Genomic DNA, 17305 nt, shown 5'->3' with positions numbered 1-17305 from the left:
AGCTTGCTGAAGGGAGCCTGATAAGGGTGTCTCCTGAGAGGCTCTGCCAGAGCCTTACTGATTCAGATGAGAATCCTTGTAGCTAACCAATGGACTGAACTAGTAGACTCCAATTGAGGAGTTAGGGAAAAGACTGAAGCTGCTAAAGGGGTTTGCAACACCATAGGAAGAACAACAATATCAAAGAACCAGACTTATCAGAGCTCTCAGGGCTAAACCACCAACCAATGAGTATACATATAAAGACAAGTGAGTCCAGCCACATATGTAGGAGAGGATGGCATTGCCCAGCATGCATAGGAAAAAAAGCCCTTGGTGCCATGCAGCCTCATTTCTCCAGTGTAATGCAATGCCAGGGTGGTGACTTTGGGGTGGGTAGGTTGGAGTGGGAGCATCCTCATAGATGCAGGAGGAAATTTGAAGATGATCTAATTTCATTCTTCTGCATGTGGGTATCTAGCAGCCCCAATATTTATTAAAGAAACTATCCTTTCTTAACTGTTTTTGGCCCCTTTTGCAAAACATAATTCTAAACCTATTAGGCTTTCTAGCATGTTGCAATATTCATTTGATATATGTAGATGTCAATAGCACCCTGCTTAGTTTACAATTAATTTGTTTTATATGAATATATCTTCTTTCTTTACCATCTTGGTCAAATTTGTGCTTATTTCTTCTTCCTGTGTAGATCCTTTATGTTTTCAACCAAACTGTAGAACTACTCTATTTTTTTGTTATTTTATAAAACATAAAAATTTGGAAAAGTATTAAAACAATTACTCATGAAAATTAGCCACATGCACATTTTCAACAATTCAGTGAATGTTAATGAACTTAGAATTTGTGGAGTTTTACATTTAATTTTACATTTTCAGTACTGAAAAAAAAATATATATATATAATATTATCTACCATCAAATCCAGAAAAACCTGACAGATTCAGAACTAGAAAAACTATTACCTCTGTACATATTAACTGCATTTAATCCTTCCTCATACCTTTATGTTTAGCATTTCTAGTCCTATTTTCTTCATGTTATACTGTATCTATATGTATAATTGTTAACATATGTAGATATATTATTGAGTAGATTTTGTATATGGGTAAGAACATTTTTTTCCTTTCTAAGATTCTGTGGTCTTGATTAACATGTTCTTATTCCATCAATTTCCCTGCAAACTTAATTTTTATTTATAACTGATCAATATTTTCAAACTCAATAGTAAGGTAACTTTCCATATATTTGTTTTCTCTACAGTTTCCATAAGTATTTTCAATTTTCAGTGTACAAATATTTTATTTTAGATCAATTGTACTAATTTATTCCTAACTATGATATTCATGTTCTCTTAAAAAATCTCCATGGTATCTTTCTAGTTTCCCGGACATTGAGCAGGTTATTCTTCAGGGTTTTCTGAAGGAAGTTGTTTCTGATATAACTGAAGTTTAACCCAGTGCATTCCACTTCAGTCTTCTGAGTTCTTAAACTATAAAATTTAATAAATTGCTGTTTTAATAAATAAAAAAAGCAAATATAAAAAGGGGGGAAAAGGAAACATACTAAACATTGTTGTTCAATCAAACATGATGCTTACTTTATGACAATACATCTTTTATAAAAATATATTCCATACATTTTTGAAATGAAAAGTTAAGCTGAATTTAACCACATAGAATACTCTAAAGGTACTCTTAATATTATTCATAAATTACTAAATTACTTAACACATTTGAGCATAAATAGGGAAATATATAGGCATATAGATATTATGAATACAGTTTTGTATTGGGAAATGGAAAGACTGAAATCAATGATAAAATATTTCACAATTAAAAAAAGAAAAAGAGAAGTTAAGGATGGTAAGGAAAATATATAATATCTCTGACACAAAGCAATTAAGCAAAAATTAGGAACAAAATGTAATTTATAAACCCCTGTATATTTATAAATAATTATTCACATTTGAAACATAAATAAGCAAGTATATAGATACTATAAGCAAGTATTTGTCTTTGGAAATACAAGAGCTGCAATCAATGATATAAACTCACAACTAACATATAATAACAAAAATTAAGAATGGTAAGGAAAAGGTATAACACCACTACAGCCTAAGCAAAAGCTGGAAATAAGAAAAATAAAATCAACAAAGGTAACAATTGGGAAAATGTTGAGATGACAAAATGAGAAATGTCAACTAGGAAACAGGATCATTTAAAAAAATATATCATAAAAATAAAAAGTTGATGATTGTTTATATTCTGTGGTTTGTTTATATTCTATCTTATTGTGGTTTTTCACTGGAAGATACTTTGGAAAGTTTCCTGTATGTTCTCTGGCTGTTATTTTACCTATTCTTTTTTTGGTTATTTTCTTTACTTACATTTCAAATGTTATCCCCTTTACTGTTTTCCAGAAACCCCTATCCCACCCCCTCCCTTGCTTCTATTTGGGTGCTGCCCCACCCACCTACCCATTTCCTCCTGCCTCCCTGCCTTGGCATTCCCCTACACTGGGGAATGAAGCCCTCACAGAACCAAGGGCCTCTCTTCCTCACAAGGCCTCTCTTCCTCACAAGGGCCTCTCTGCCTCACAAGGCCATCCTCTGCTACATATGTGGCAGGAGCCATGGGTCACTCCATGTGTATTCTTTGGTTGATGGTTTAGTCCCTGGGAGCTCTGGTATATCTGATTGTTTGATATTGTTGTTTTTCCTATAGGGTTGCAAACCCCTTCAGCTCTTCAATCCCTTCTCTAACTCCTTCCTTTCAGACCCTGTTCTCAGTTCAATGGTTGGCTACTAGCACCTACCTCTGTATTTGTCAGGCTCTGGCAGAGGCTCTCAGGAGACAGCTAGATCAGGCTCCTGTCAGCAAGCACTTCTTGGCATCTACAATAGTGTCTGGATTTGATGTCTGTATATGGGATGTATCCCCAGGTGGGGCACTCTCTAGTTGGCCTTTCCTTTAGCCTCTTCTCCACATTTTGTCTCCATATTACCCCTTCTTTTTTTGTTCTCTTTTTGTTCCCCCTTCTTTTTTTCTCCATCTTTATTAAATTGGGTATGTCTTATTTACATTTCAATTGTTATTCCCTTTCCTGGTTTCCAGGCCAGCACCCCCATATTTGTTCCCCCTTCTAAGAAGGACTAAAGCATCCACACTTTGGTTTTCCTTCTTCTTGAGCTTCTTGTGGTCTATGAGTTGTATCTTAGGTATTCTGAAATTTGGGCTAATATACACTTATCAGTGAGTCCATACTATGTGTGTTCTTTTGTGATTTGGTTAACTCACTCAGGATGATATTTTCTATTGTCATCCATCTGCCTAAGAATTCCATGAAGTTATTGCATTTTTGTTAGGAGTTATATGGGTATTCGTGCATGCTCGTAGTATGAACCCATTATACTTTTTAAAATCTGAATAACTTACTATGATTTAGAAAACTTTCACATAATCACAGTATGAAAATAGATATCACTAATAAACTTATTTATTCTTAAAAATTAATCTAGTAAAGGGATGGGTTATAATCTAAAATGTTGAGATATGAACAACTAATAGATAAAAGTCCTGTCTTCAGAAGGTTTATGTGTAATTCTGCTTAATATCTATTCTGTCTTGCCCATATTTGTAGTTGTTCTATCCCCTTGAAGATCAAAGCGTAGTATTCCTGAAGATAATATCACCAACGTGTTTAGCTGTATTTTTCTGAGTATATATTTTTATAAATACGTGAAAATACATTAAAAATAATCAGTATATTAAAAATATAAATCCTCTTAGTAAAGAAATGATATAATGTCTTTTAAAATAAATATTGTTTATATTTAAAAATAACATGAAAAGTTGAGAGAATGAAATAACTATTTCAGAAATTAAAAATCATAGCTCACATGCTCACATTTATAAGATAGTAAAAACACTGACTTGAACCAAAGATATGATGAGTCCTTTTGGATGTAGGAGCTGAAAACATTTGCAACCTCATAGGAAAAACAATAATATCAACCAAACAGACTCCCCAAAGCTCCCAGGGACTTAACCACCAACCAAAGAGTATACAGTAGGTACCCATGCCTCCAGCTGGATGTGTAACAGAGGATTGCCTTATCAGACATCACTGAGAAGGTAAACACTTGGTCTTGTAGAGGCTTAATGACCCAGGATAGGAAAAAGCTAGGCTGCTGAGGCAGGAGTGCATGGGTGGGGGAGCATCCTCATAGAGACATGAAGGAGGGAGGAGAAGATAGCAGGTTAATGGAGAGGAAACTGAGAAGGAAGATAATATCTGACATGTAAGTAAATAAAATAACTAATAAAAATAAATAAATAGATAAAAAGGCTTAATAACAAAAGTTTCTCATGAATAAAATCCATTCTAGTCCATTTAGCCATAAAATATTAGCTGAATTCTCATTTGCAGCAAATATATATTTCATAATTTTAATTTTAAGGACTAGAAATCAACCAGAAAGCTTTCTACTTACATTCTTGTTTACAGTGTCATCTACCTGATCACTTTGGTTTCTTGATAAGGTCTTTCTGTCTGTTATTACATATTAATAGTAGGTGTCTTTGCACATCACTCTTAAAATCAGATCTCCTTGTATAATTTTAGTAAAACAAAACTGTAATCAGCTGGTACATGTTACAGACACATAATGTATACACATGTAAATGAGAAGCTTGAAGCAAGGTAAATCCTTAAGGAGGCTTCATATTACAGAATCCTTTTTCCTCTCAGCAATGGTATGTTATTAGTGATTTTATAAGCCTGGTTGAAATCTTATTTGAATTTGAAATACATTTCTGTTACTTTTCTTCAAGCTCCAGAGTGTAGTTCATAAATTGGAAATATTTCCTTGTCAAAGAAACCATTTTCGTTTTCAATTACTTCTTAATTTCCATCCTGAAAGTCATTTTCCCTGTGTGATGCCATGTCAGGCCTGTCAGTGTGCATCCTCTGTTATCAAAGGAGTACATGATTTCAAAATAAAAGAGCAAAGTTCCTGGCATGAACAACATATTTCCAAAGGTCAGGACAAAAATAAATGGCATCATTTAAATAATGGTGTTAATGCATGTCAATATCTAGCAGCATTAAATACGATTTTCCTCTATTTTATTTCCTTAGCATTGGAAACAAATTACAAAGTACAACACAATTGATGAAAGACACTGTGTTCTACTTACCTGACTAAGAGATTATCGAGTCCGTGGAAAGTTTTAGACTTTTCTATGATGTCAAGCATATTGCCAAAGGTTTTTACATGTTCAAACAGAAAATAGGGTGGAGTAAAAATATAAAATTATCTTTTACCTTTTAACAACTCCTAGCATTTCAGTGAAAATGGTTTTTTGTTTTGTTTTGTTTTGTTTTTTACTGTATCCTATATTCTCTTGATGAGCATCGTTAAAGCCATGTATGTACTACTAAGGAAATTTCTAGTGTAGGGATTGTAATTTAGATACGCATAGCTAGAATTGCTGTATCAATGTATATACTTTAAAAGAACACAGTTCTATCAACATTATACTGATATAAAACTGTCTTAGAATAAGTATTTCTTTACTTGCTTGGGCACAATGCAGATATTTAAAAATTCATTACTCTGTGACAGGTCAATATAAACATGAATTCTGTTATTTCCCACAATCTTCATTATCTTGATAGATAGATATTAATTCTTTAAGGACTTCTGCTGATGTCTTCATGATTATATGCTTCAATCAATTGTCTCCTAGTTTTTGTCACTGAAAGTAATCAAATTATCATTTACCCTGGTACTACTGAATAGTTTCTCAACATGTTATGGTTATCTTTGCTAAACACGTTGCAGGTATTTTCTTTAATTTTACAAAGAAGTTTAAACTCAGTGTTTATAATTATCAGACAGTAAGATTTTAGGCTTTATTTCAGTCCACAGCTGTGCCTGGAAGATCTATCTAATAGAGTTGACTTTTAGTCAAATCCAATAATTTTTGGTTACCTCCACAAGCTTTATGTCACTGTTGAACTACCATATTGTGTAGGGGTAAAGGATTTAGGTAAGCATCACACATTTATCTAGGCTTAATGTGTTTTGTAGATGGCCTCTTCTTTGATAAAGCCTTCAGTCTATTTGTGGAGAGCAAGCTTTTGTTTGAGGGTCCCTGTGGGACTCCTATGGCATATAACTCAAGTAATGTAAGCAATATCTGGTACTGAAAGCATCATTTATTGATGAGAGTGGTACATTTGGGTCTCTGTCTCCTTCAGTATTTGGCGATTTCATTTAGATCACCTTTGTTGTTGTAAAAATATAAAAAAAAATGGTGTTCTTTTACCCTGACTTGGTCCGTCACTGCAGTGCCCCAAGATATCTGGTAGGTATCTTGCTAGAAGCACACATCCCAACTCCTTTGCAGCCCAGTGTATATAGCTGCCACACACACTCTCTCTCTTTTTTTATATACCTACTCATTTCTTTTTTCCATCTTTATTAACTTGGGTATTTCTTATTTACATTTTGATTGTTATCCCCTTTCCCGGTTTCCAGGCCAACATCCCCCTAACCCTTCCAACTCCCCTTCTCTATGGGTGTTCCCCTCTTCATCCTCCCTCCATTACTGCCCTCCCCCCAACAATCACGTTCTCTGTGGGTTCAGTCTTGGCAGGACCAAGAGTTTCCCCTTCCACTGGTGCTCTTACTAGGCTATTCATCGCTACCTATGTGGTTGGAGTCCAGGGTCAGTCCATGTATATTCTTTGGTTAGTGGCTTAGTCCCTGGAAGCTCTGGAAATCTTCTCCTATATATATATGGAAGATTTCTCTATGTTCAGATTACATAGAGCCTGCACCTGCAAATGGCCCTTTATTTTAGTTGTGCCTTAGCTGTGACTTACTTTTTACCTGCTTTCTACCAATGTTCCCTCCCCTTCATCATCAGCTGATCATCAATTTCCAGTGCCCCTCATCCAACTGTCAACTCATAACTATCTATTGTATTTGCCTTTTTGAGGGAGGTTTACCTCCCTTCCTTAGTCTTTTACTATATACCTAATTTCTGTGGGTATACAGATTATAGCAGCGCTATTACTGGCTTAACAGCTAATATTCAGATATAAGCAAATACCATATTTCTCTTTATGAGTCTGGGTTATCTCATAAAGGAAGACTTTTTTATAGTTCCATCTATTTACATGAGAATTTCAAGTATTAATTGTTTAACTATTAATATTCCATTGTGTAAATGTACAATATTTTCTTTGTGCATTCATCTGTTGAACTATATCTAGGTTGTTTCCAATTTCTGATTATAATGACTAGAACAATAATGAACATTATTTCCTAAGCAAGTGTCTCTGTTACACAATGAAGTATCCTTAGTGAAAATGTCCAAGAGTGGTATATGTAGCTGGATCTTTACGTAGGTCAAATCCCATCTTATTGAAGAATTGCTATTTCTATAGTATATGTATAAGCTTTCAGTCCCGCCATCAGCAGAGGAGTGTTTCCCTTATTCTACATCATTGCCTACATGAGCTGTCACTACTGTTATTGATATTGGCCATTCTGAAAGATATAAGATAAAATCTCAATGTATCTTTGATTTGCATTTCCATGACAAAGATGTGGAACATTTCTTTAAGTGGTTCTCAGAAATTTGAGTTTCCTCTTTTGAAAATTGTTTATACACCTCATTTTAATTGGGATATTTTTGCTTGATATCCAGTTTTTTAGTTATTAATGTATTTTTGAATATTAGCCCTATAAGATGTGGTGTTGGTAAAAATATTTTCTGATTCTACGTTTTGCTGATTTGTCCAAATGATTGTATTCTTGGCCACCCAAATGGTTTTCAGTTTTGAGTTATTACATATTAATAATTGATCTTAATGTGGCTGCTTGAAGTTTTCTGTTCCCAAAATGTTTTCATTGCCACTTAATTCAAGACTATTCACACTTTCCTGTGATTTTCAGTATATTTGGTTTTGTGTTAAGTTATCTGATCTGTTTGGAGTTGAGTATTTTGCAGGGTAATAAATATGGATTTATTTGCATTCTACACATAGTCATTCATTTAGACAAGTAACATCTGTGGAAGATAAATTCTTTTTTCTAGTGTGTATTTCTGGTTTCTTCATTGAAAACCAGGTAGTTATAGGTTTGTGAACTTATGTCTGGATTTTCAATTTTATTCCATTGGTCAAGGAAGTTGTTTCTATGCAAATACTATGCTGTTTTTGTGACTATACATCTGTAGGAATATTTGCGATTAAAGATAATGGTAATTCCAGTAGGTATTTTATAATTTAGGATTGTCTTACTTTATTTTTTTTTAATTTCCTCATGTAACTAAAATCTGTGCATTCATAATCTGTGAAGAATCATGTTAGAGTTTATGGGAAATTATTTAGATCTGTAGAGAGCTTTTTGTAAGGTAGTCATTTTTGAAGAAATTATCGTATTAAACCATGAGAATGGAAAACCTTTTCATCTTCATACAGCTTCTTCAATATTTGTTCAGCATATTAAAGTTTTATTGTACATGTCTTTCACGTACTTTATTAGTGCCACCCAATATTTTTTTTTTATTTTTTAAGCTATTGTGTAAGGTATTGTTTCCCAGATTTCTTTCTTAGTCTTTTTGTCACTTGAATATATGGAATACTATTGAATTTTAAATTAACTTTAGATCTACTTTTCTGAAAGGGTTTTACTGCTATAGAAATTTTCTAAGGGAAATTTCAGGTCACTTATGAGTACAACAGTATGTGTAAATAAAGATATGTTGATGGCTATCTTTCTAGTTTGTGTACCCTAGATCTCTTTTAGTTGTCTATTTGTTTTAACTAAGAACAAGTATTTTATCAAATAAATATGGAGAGTGAACAACCTTATTTTCTTCCTGATTTTAGTGGAATTGCTTTGAGTTTCTCTTTATTTAAACTGATGCTGGTTATGCACTTGCTGTAAATCACCTATATTATCCTGAGGTATGCCATTTTTATGCCTATTCTCCCATTAATTTTTATCCTGAATTAGTGTTGGATTTTGTCAAAGGCCTTGTCTGCATCTAATGATGTAATCATGGATTGTTGGTTGTTGTTGTTATTGGTGGTAGTGGTGGTGGTGGTGCTGCTGATGCTGCTGCTGTTTAGGGTATCAGTGTGACTGTGGCATTGGTGAGGATGTGGAGAAAGAGGAACACTCCTCCATTATTGGTGGGATTGCAAACTGGTACAACCACTCTGGAAATCAGTCTGGAGGTTCCTCAGAAAATTGGACATTGAACTACCTGAGGACCCAGCTATACCTCTCTTGGGCATATCCCCAGAAGATGCCCCAACATATAACAAAAACACATGCTCCACTATGTTCATAGCAGCCTTATTTATAATAGCCAGAAGCTGGAAAGAACCCAGATGCCCTCAACAGAGGAATGGATACAGAAAATGTGGTACATCTACACAATGGAATATTACTCAGCTATCAAAAACAATGACTTTATGAAATCCATAGGCAAATGGATGGAACTGGAAAATATCATCCTGAGTGAATTAACCCAAGCATAGAAAAACACACATGGTATGCGCTCATTGATAAGTGGCTATTAGCCCAAGTGCTCGAATTACCCTAGATGCACAGAACACATGAAACACAAGAAGGGTGACCAAAATACGAATGCTTCACTCTTTCTTTAAAATGGAAACAAGAATACCCTTGGCAGGGAATAAGTAGGCTAAGTTTAGAACAGAGATAGAAGGAACACCCATTCAGAGCCTGCCCCACATGTGGCCCATACATATACAGCCACCCAATTAGACAAGATGGATGAAGCAAAGAAGTGCAGGCCGACAGTTACCGGATGTAGATCTCTCCTGAGAGACACAGCCAGAATACAGCAAATACATAGGTGAATGCCGTCATTAAACCACTGAACTGAGAATGGGACCCCTGTTGAAGGAATCTTAGAAAGGACTGGAAGAGCTTGAAGGGGCTTGAGAACACATATGAACAACAATGCCAAGCAACCAGAGCTTCCAGGGACTAAGCCACTACCCAAAGACTATACATGGACTGACCCTGGGCTCCAACCTCATAGGTATCAATGAACAGTCTAGTAAGAGCACCAGTGGAAGGGGAAGCCCTTGGTACTGCCAAGACTGAACCCACAGAGAACGTGATTGTTGGGGGAGGGCGGTAATGGGGGAGGATGGTGAAGGGAACACCCATAGAGAAGGGGAGTTAGACGGGTTAGGGGGATGTTGACCTGGAAACTGGGAAAGGGAATAACAATCAAAATGTAAATAAGAAATACCCAAGTTAATAAAGATGAAAAAAATTGTAACATACCCCCTCTCTTTGTATCCTGTGGGATCCAATGAGGAGTATTGGCACAAAATCTTCATTGTAAGTTTAGTAGCATTTTTCCCTAAAACCATTTAGCTCTGGGCTTGTTTTATATTGTGGACTTTTAACTTCTACTTCTATTTCACTAGGGGTTATAGGTCTTTTAAAATTGCTTTTGTAAACTTGTTTTAACTTTGGCAGGTGAAATGTATCAATACAATTATTAATTTCTTTTAGATATTCTAATTTGGTATAATGCAGGTTTTATAATAGCCTAGTGAGTCCTAAATTTTCTCAGTGTTTGCTATTATGTCTCTCTTTGTTTCTCTAGTTTAGTCCATTCCATTCTGGATTTTAGAACATCACATTAGTATCAGGTGTTATTTTATGTTACTTGGTCATTTTCCCTTGAAAGTTTTAATATAGCTTCTTTGTTCTGTATATGTAGTGATTTGGTAATTATGTGCCAAAGGGACCAATGTATTCGAGGTTTTGTTGTTGTTGTTGTTGTTGTTGTTGTTTGTTTGATTGATTGTTTGTTTTATATGCTTCTTGTACCATAGGCATCTCCTTCTTTAGGCTAAGGGAAATTTTCAACTGTGAGTTTGTTAAAAATATTTTCTCTATCTTCATCCTAAGAGTTTCTTCTGCATCCTTTATGGCTATTATTCTTAGATTTGGTCTTTTCATGTTGTTTCAGATTTTCTGGATGTTTTATATCATGTTTTGTTTTTTTTATTTAACATTCTTTGACAAGGTATGCATTTCATCTACTGTGTCTTCTATATATAAAATCTTTCTTCCATCTCTTATAATTTGTTGCTGAAGCTTGTCTCCCAAGTTTATGTTTAAGTTCCTAAATATTTCATTTCCAGATTTCAAACATTGTGCTTCCACCATTGATTCTATTTTCACTTTTAGATCTTGAACTACTTTATTCATTTCCTTTCACTATTTGTTTTACAGATTCCATTAATGAAATTAATTAATAAATTAATTCACTTTTAAAATAACTTTGCAATGTTCATAAAGACTTCTTTACAGTTCTTGTTCTTTAGCGATGTTGTAATTCTTAGGTTACACTGAGATTTATTTGAGACATGTTGTCCTGGATTGCTTTTATTATTTAAAATAATTTTTAAGAGTAAATATATTTTGGTTGTATTCTTTCCCTTCTCCAAGTTCTTCTAGTTCTTATAACCTCCATACCCTACCAATTTTGAATTATTTTTCCTTGCTTATTATTTTTCTTCAAACAAGAGAGATTTATTTTCAGCACGTTGGCATCGACCTTTAATCTATCCCTATCCCTCATGTCAAGTGACAAGAAGGTGACCCTGAATGGATATAACAAGCAGTTTTTTATACTTTTTAGGGGTACAGGTTACATCAGCAAGGTTGCAGTTTAAATTTACTGACTAAGCATATTGGCTTTTGAACCTATTGACTAGCAAACTTATGTCCTGAATTCGAACTCTTTCTGGAACCAAAGGGTCAGGTGACTATCAGTCTGTACATTTTGCAGTTTTTCAAGAATGTCTCTGTTCCTCCCAAGAACTGTGGGTGGAGAATGTACATTGGCTTAGCCTTGACCTAAAAGGAAATCTAGTACTTGGCCTACTCTTGACCTGAGGCAGTGGGTGTAAAGCTCACAAAAGCCCTTACTGTCCTTCACAGGAACTCCACAAACCTAGCTACTTTCCACCAGGCCAAGGCTCTTAATAGATCTTACACTTCCTTAAGAACTAGGGTCCTTCATTCCCATTTTTTATTTTACAAACTCCAATGTCGGAGTTACACTCGTGGGTCTGTGGTGACTAACTCATATTTTTTAAGTCCTGTACTCAGTGTCTCATATTGTTGGCACAGGGCCAACAGTTGCACTGTATCTATTTTCTCTTTTATGAAGGCTATAAACTTGTTCAGTATGCAGGGTCTAAAGGTCAAGAATAGCAGAGCAATTAGGGATCTTAACAAGGTGGATGACGGTGGATACGTTAAACCAAGCTTCAAACCAACTCTGACTGCTCTCTCTCTCTTCTGTTTGGCTAACCCTTCTCTCATCTTGGCCATCATACCACAATTTGTACAACCTGAGTCCCCAAGCTTTTCTTTTAGCCATCTCATTGGTTGTTTGCCTTTCTGAGTGAATCTGATTATTAAGTTAGAGGTAGCATTTGCACAGAAGGTATCTCAATACCCTCGGTTTTCCTGGCAGGGCCCCTCAGTAGTGTAATTCTGTGATCAAGTCCCAAGAGGAGGAAGGGTTCCAGTAGGTGTCTCCTGTGGTCTTGCATTCCCAGGTAGCACAATAGAAACTTGTATGGACTCCCACATCAGTGAACTTCTGCCCGGTTTCTTCCATTGAGTGTAAACGTAAGTGGGAGTTCTCAGGAAAGGGAAACTTATCACCCCCCCACCCTTTGCCCTTACCAGCCCAGAGCCCTCTTTCTCCCATATGGGCAGTTTGCTTCTGCCAGCACTCCAGTCATGGCTAGGGATGTCCCATGAGTTAAGTCTTGCTGCCAGGTGACACAGGTCAAAAGTGAGGTTAGGCAACCAGGTGTTGAGGGGTTTGGAGGCAGTTAGGGAGGCAGCTTCATCTCCAGTTCTAGTAGAAACCACAGTCCAGGTTTGACAGACCTGCACACGGGGACAACAGAATTCCCCGGGGAGTGAGATATCTGAAGGTTTCACATGGGATGCATGCACTAGGGCTGCCAAACAGTCCACCTTAAGGACTGTAGGAGTGGTTAACAGTACCAAAAAGGGTCCCTTCCCCTGGGGTTCCAGCAACTGTGCCCAATGCCTCCGGACATAGCCCCTGTCACTAGTTGGAAATGGTGAGGGTTAGGGGTCTCTGGCGTTCCTGGAGCACATAAGGCAGACAGTTTTGGCTAAATCTCATATTGTATTGACTGAAAGACTTGGAGCCTCAAGAAAAGATTATTATCAGTGAATTGGGATACCTCTAGTAAGGGCCCAGTGGACACCAAGGAAGTTGGGGTAGCAAACAAGATCTCAAAAGGGGTCAGGTTAAAATGGTAGGCAGTGTTCCAGGCTTGGAACAGGGCCAGGGTAAGGAGCAGTCAGCACCAGTTTTCAAGGTTAATTTAATTAAGATCTATTTTAGGCTTCTGTTCATTCTCTCTACCTGCCCTGAGCTCTGGGGATAGTATGGACAATGGAGCTTCCAATTAGCCCCAAAATCTTTGTCAATCAATGACTTACCTTAGAAACAAAAGCAGTTCCATTGTCTGATCCAATTATCTTGGGCACCCCAAACCTCGGGAATATTTCTTATAATATCTTCTTGGCTACCATGGTAGCTGTTTCCTGCTTGGTGGTGAAAGCCCCCAATGCATCCAGAAGAAACCATCTACAAACACTAGAAGGTATTTGAAACCTCTTTTTCCCGGCTTAATTTCTGTGAAATAGACCTCCCAATAAACCCCAGGCTGCTCTCCCCTAGGTCTCTTTCCCTATTTGTTCTTGACTGCATAAGCATTTACTTGCTGACATAACTTACACTATTCTACTGTCTCTTTGGCTAAAAACCAAAGGTCTATTACATATACTTTAACTGCTTGGATGAGATTCTTATCCCTTAAATGAGTTCATTTGTGCATTTGGCAAAGTGTGTCTTTTGTTTGTTCTCTGGGGAGTATAGCTTTCCCCTCGAATTTGCCATTGTCCTTCCTCTTCTAAGAAATTTGGGCCTTTTCTCCTGTTGTATATTCTAAGTAAGGCCATTCCTTAGTCTAGCCCCAGTTCCCAGCGGGTGTTTCTTGCAGGCCCATAACCAGGATAGGCTCTTGCATAAGCACTTCTCACGCCACCTGATCTGCCTGGTTATTGCCACAGGCCACTGAGTTCCTTCCCTTCTGAGGACCTGGGCAGTGAATAATACTCACAGTTTCTGACTTCATCAGGTCATAGAAGAGATCCAAAATTTTCTGTTTTTTTTTTCTTCTTGGTATATAACCCCATGAACATGGGCTGTGGCAAAGGCATCTGGGCTGATGTGCTGGGGAATAGAGTTGCAACCATCCCAGATGATATTTGTCTTGTCCACCATGACAGTACACATTTTTCTCTGACCTTCATGAAGAAAATTGCTCCTGCCTGTAGACAAGGTAGCCTTGGCTCTCAGCAGGGGTCAGTTGGTTGGAGAGGTCTTCCTTCCAGCCACTGGCTCCTGCCAGTAGTTGAAACTCTTGTTGTGGTGGCTCCAGGTCAGGATCAGTCAAGAAGGTAGCCAGATTGAGCTCAACATGTGAAAGAATCTAGTCCATGTCAGCTAATCGGTGGTCCCATCCTCTGGTCTTTGCATTCAAAGGTGAAGTTTTTTTTACTTTGGGGTGCCAAGGTCAGGCAGAAGAAAGCACCTTTCAAGTCTAAAATGGTGTACCAAATTTTGGAAGGTAGTAAAGAACTCAAGTGTAAGGGTGAGGCACAATGGGGTGGAAGTCAGCCACTCCACCAAGGTTTATCTCTCCTATGTCCTTTACTGGGTGATAATCATTAGTGCCTAGCTTCTTAACTGGCAGAATGGCACTAAGCAACACCCCAAGCTGGAGGATCCGGGATATGTGTTGCTTAATTCCATCTCGTGCCTCCCCCAACATTAGGTACTGGCTCAGTCTGTGTCTTAAGCTTCACATACACAGCCTGCAGATACACATATGCATGACCTAGACCAGCCATTTCAGCCCAAGCAAGAAGAAACTTTTCCAGCCACCAAACAATATCCCCTGTCTGTTGGGTATTGGTCTCAGGTTCTTCAGCAGGCCACCTCAATTGAGGGCCTTTGGCAAGAAAGTGGATCTGAGACCCTATTTTGGAGATCAGATCTCTCCTAAGCAAGGGATAGGGGCAGTCAGGGATGACCATGAATGAGTGGGATACCCAGTCTGCACCCAGCTCTACATGTTTTCGGGTAGTTCATGAAGATCGTTTAGTCCCAGGGGCCTCTTTGACCTATGTTTTTTTTTTTTTTTTTTTTTTTTTTTTTTTTTTTGGCTGGAGACTGGCCCCTCCTGATGCTGCCCCCCCTTGCTGGGATCTGAGAAAGGGTGGGGTAAAGGGATTCTGGATAAGAGCTCAAGGAGATCTCTGAGGAGGGACCCCACGGGAACTGGGGCCATGGTAGAATGCCGGATGGAAACTCCATCAGCATCAGATTCGATGTGGAAGGGTCCTGGAGGATGTTTTTCAGTTCCATTGGTCTCTAACAGAGTTCTTCTCCTTCATGGCCAGGACCCGTGAGAGTCTTGGAGACAAAAAAAAAAAAAAAAAAAAAAAAAAAAAAAAAGCTTTTATCCAAGGGGGATGGGGGGTGTCTCCACTAGACCCTTCCAGGTCACAATATAGGGTAAGTGCCTGAGGGATCCTGGCCTAAAGGCTTTTTCCTCTACTGGTTTGATCACCTGCAAGTTGAAGGTCCCTATGGCCGGCCACCCTACTCTGAAGGTGGGCCATTCGGAGGAGCAGAGAGTAACTAACTTGTCTTTCTTTACCAATACTGACAAGTTTTCTCCTCCTTCTCCAACGTCCCTCCAGTGGTTAACTAGGATGTTTAACAGGGTAGATTCAGTCCGTCCCATGTACAAAAATAATGTCAAAATCCAAGTCCAAGAACACAGACAAAAACAATCAACACACAGACAATTTCACCCCTGACACAGGTACAGAGCAAGACTCACTCAATTGGCTTCTGCCAATATTGCAGTCCAAACACAAAGAGAAAGACAATCAACAGACAGTTTGCCACTCTCACCGACAAAGAACAAGGTAATCAGTGACCCACCAGCTTATGCTGGTATCCAGTCTACAGACACATGCAACCCACCAGCTTAAGGAACCTACAAAAACACAATACGGAAGGAAAAATCCCCAAAACTGGGACAAACAATAAAACTTCATCTAAGAAGGACAGAACAAACAAACAAACAAACAAAACCCCACCAAACTGTAAGCACATAAATGCACACACACAAAAAAATGGAGTCTAATTACAAGTTTTTCAAGTAGTCTTGAATATGAGGCCTTTCTTGGAATGGTGAACATATCCAGCTTCATTCAACGAGAGAGAACTCATTTTCCCTCTCCCAAAGGTATGTGATAGTTCAGTGTGAAACTTTACCATTTTGTCCATGTTTTCATTCATTCATTCACTCATTAATTTGTTCATTCACTCACTCAAAGTAAAATATAGTAAGATAAACCAAAAACTGTCGCAGCAAAATTGGACAGGACAAACAAACAGAAGGAAAGAAGACTAAGTAAACTTTCCAGAATCAGAGACCCACCTTTTCATGCACTCAGGAATCTCATAAAAACACTACACTCAAAGCCATATTAGAAGTTCAGAGGAGCTGGTGCAGATGCAAGCGGGCCTTATATATGTTGTTTCAGTCTCTCTGAGTTCATATGAGATTTACTGATGCTGATTTAGAGAGCCTTGTTTTCTTGGTGTATTTCATCCCCTCTGGCTCCTACTTTATTTCTGCATCTTCTTCTTTAGGGTTCCTTGATTTGTGTGTCTAGCGGTTTTTATGAAGACATCCCATTTACAACAGAGTTTTCCAAGGTCTCTTGCTCTCTGCATAATGTTTGTCTGTGACTCTTTACATGTCTTCCAATGTGCTGTAGGGTGAGTCTTCTCTATGGATAACTGAACAAGGCACTGATATATGAAAATAGCAGAATATCATTAAAAGTTGTTTTATCGTTACAATTTTTCTTGTTTTTTAATCAATATTGTCTAGACTTGCTCTAGGTCCTTTGGCTATGTACTCTTGGGTTCTTGGGCATACATACAATGATGGGTATTGGATCCATATTGTAGAGTATCTCTTATGTCAAAGTCATTTCTGGTTGGTTACTCCTACAAGCTTTGTTTCAGCATTGCCATAGAATACCTTACAGACAGCATATCATTGTAGATAAAAGGTTTGTGGTT

The sequence above is a fragment of the Rattus rattus genome, chromosome X (genome assembly GCF_011064425.1).
Source record: "Rattus rattus isolate New Zealand chromosome X, Rrattus_CSIRO_v1, whole genome shotgun sequence".
NCBI classification, from domain to species: Eukaryota; Metazoa; Chordata; class Mammalia; order Rodentia; family Muridae; genus Rattus; species Rattus rattus.
This window is presented reverse-complemented; position numbering follows the sequence as displayed.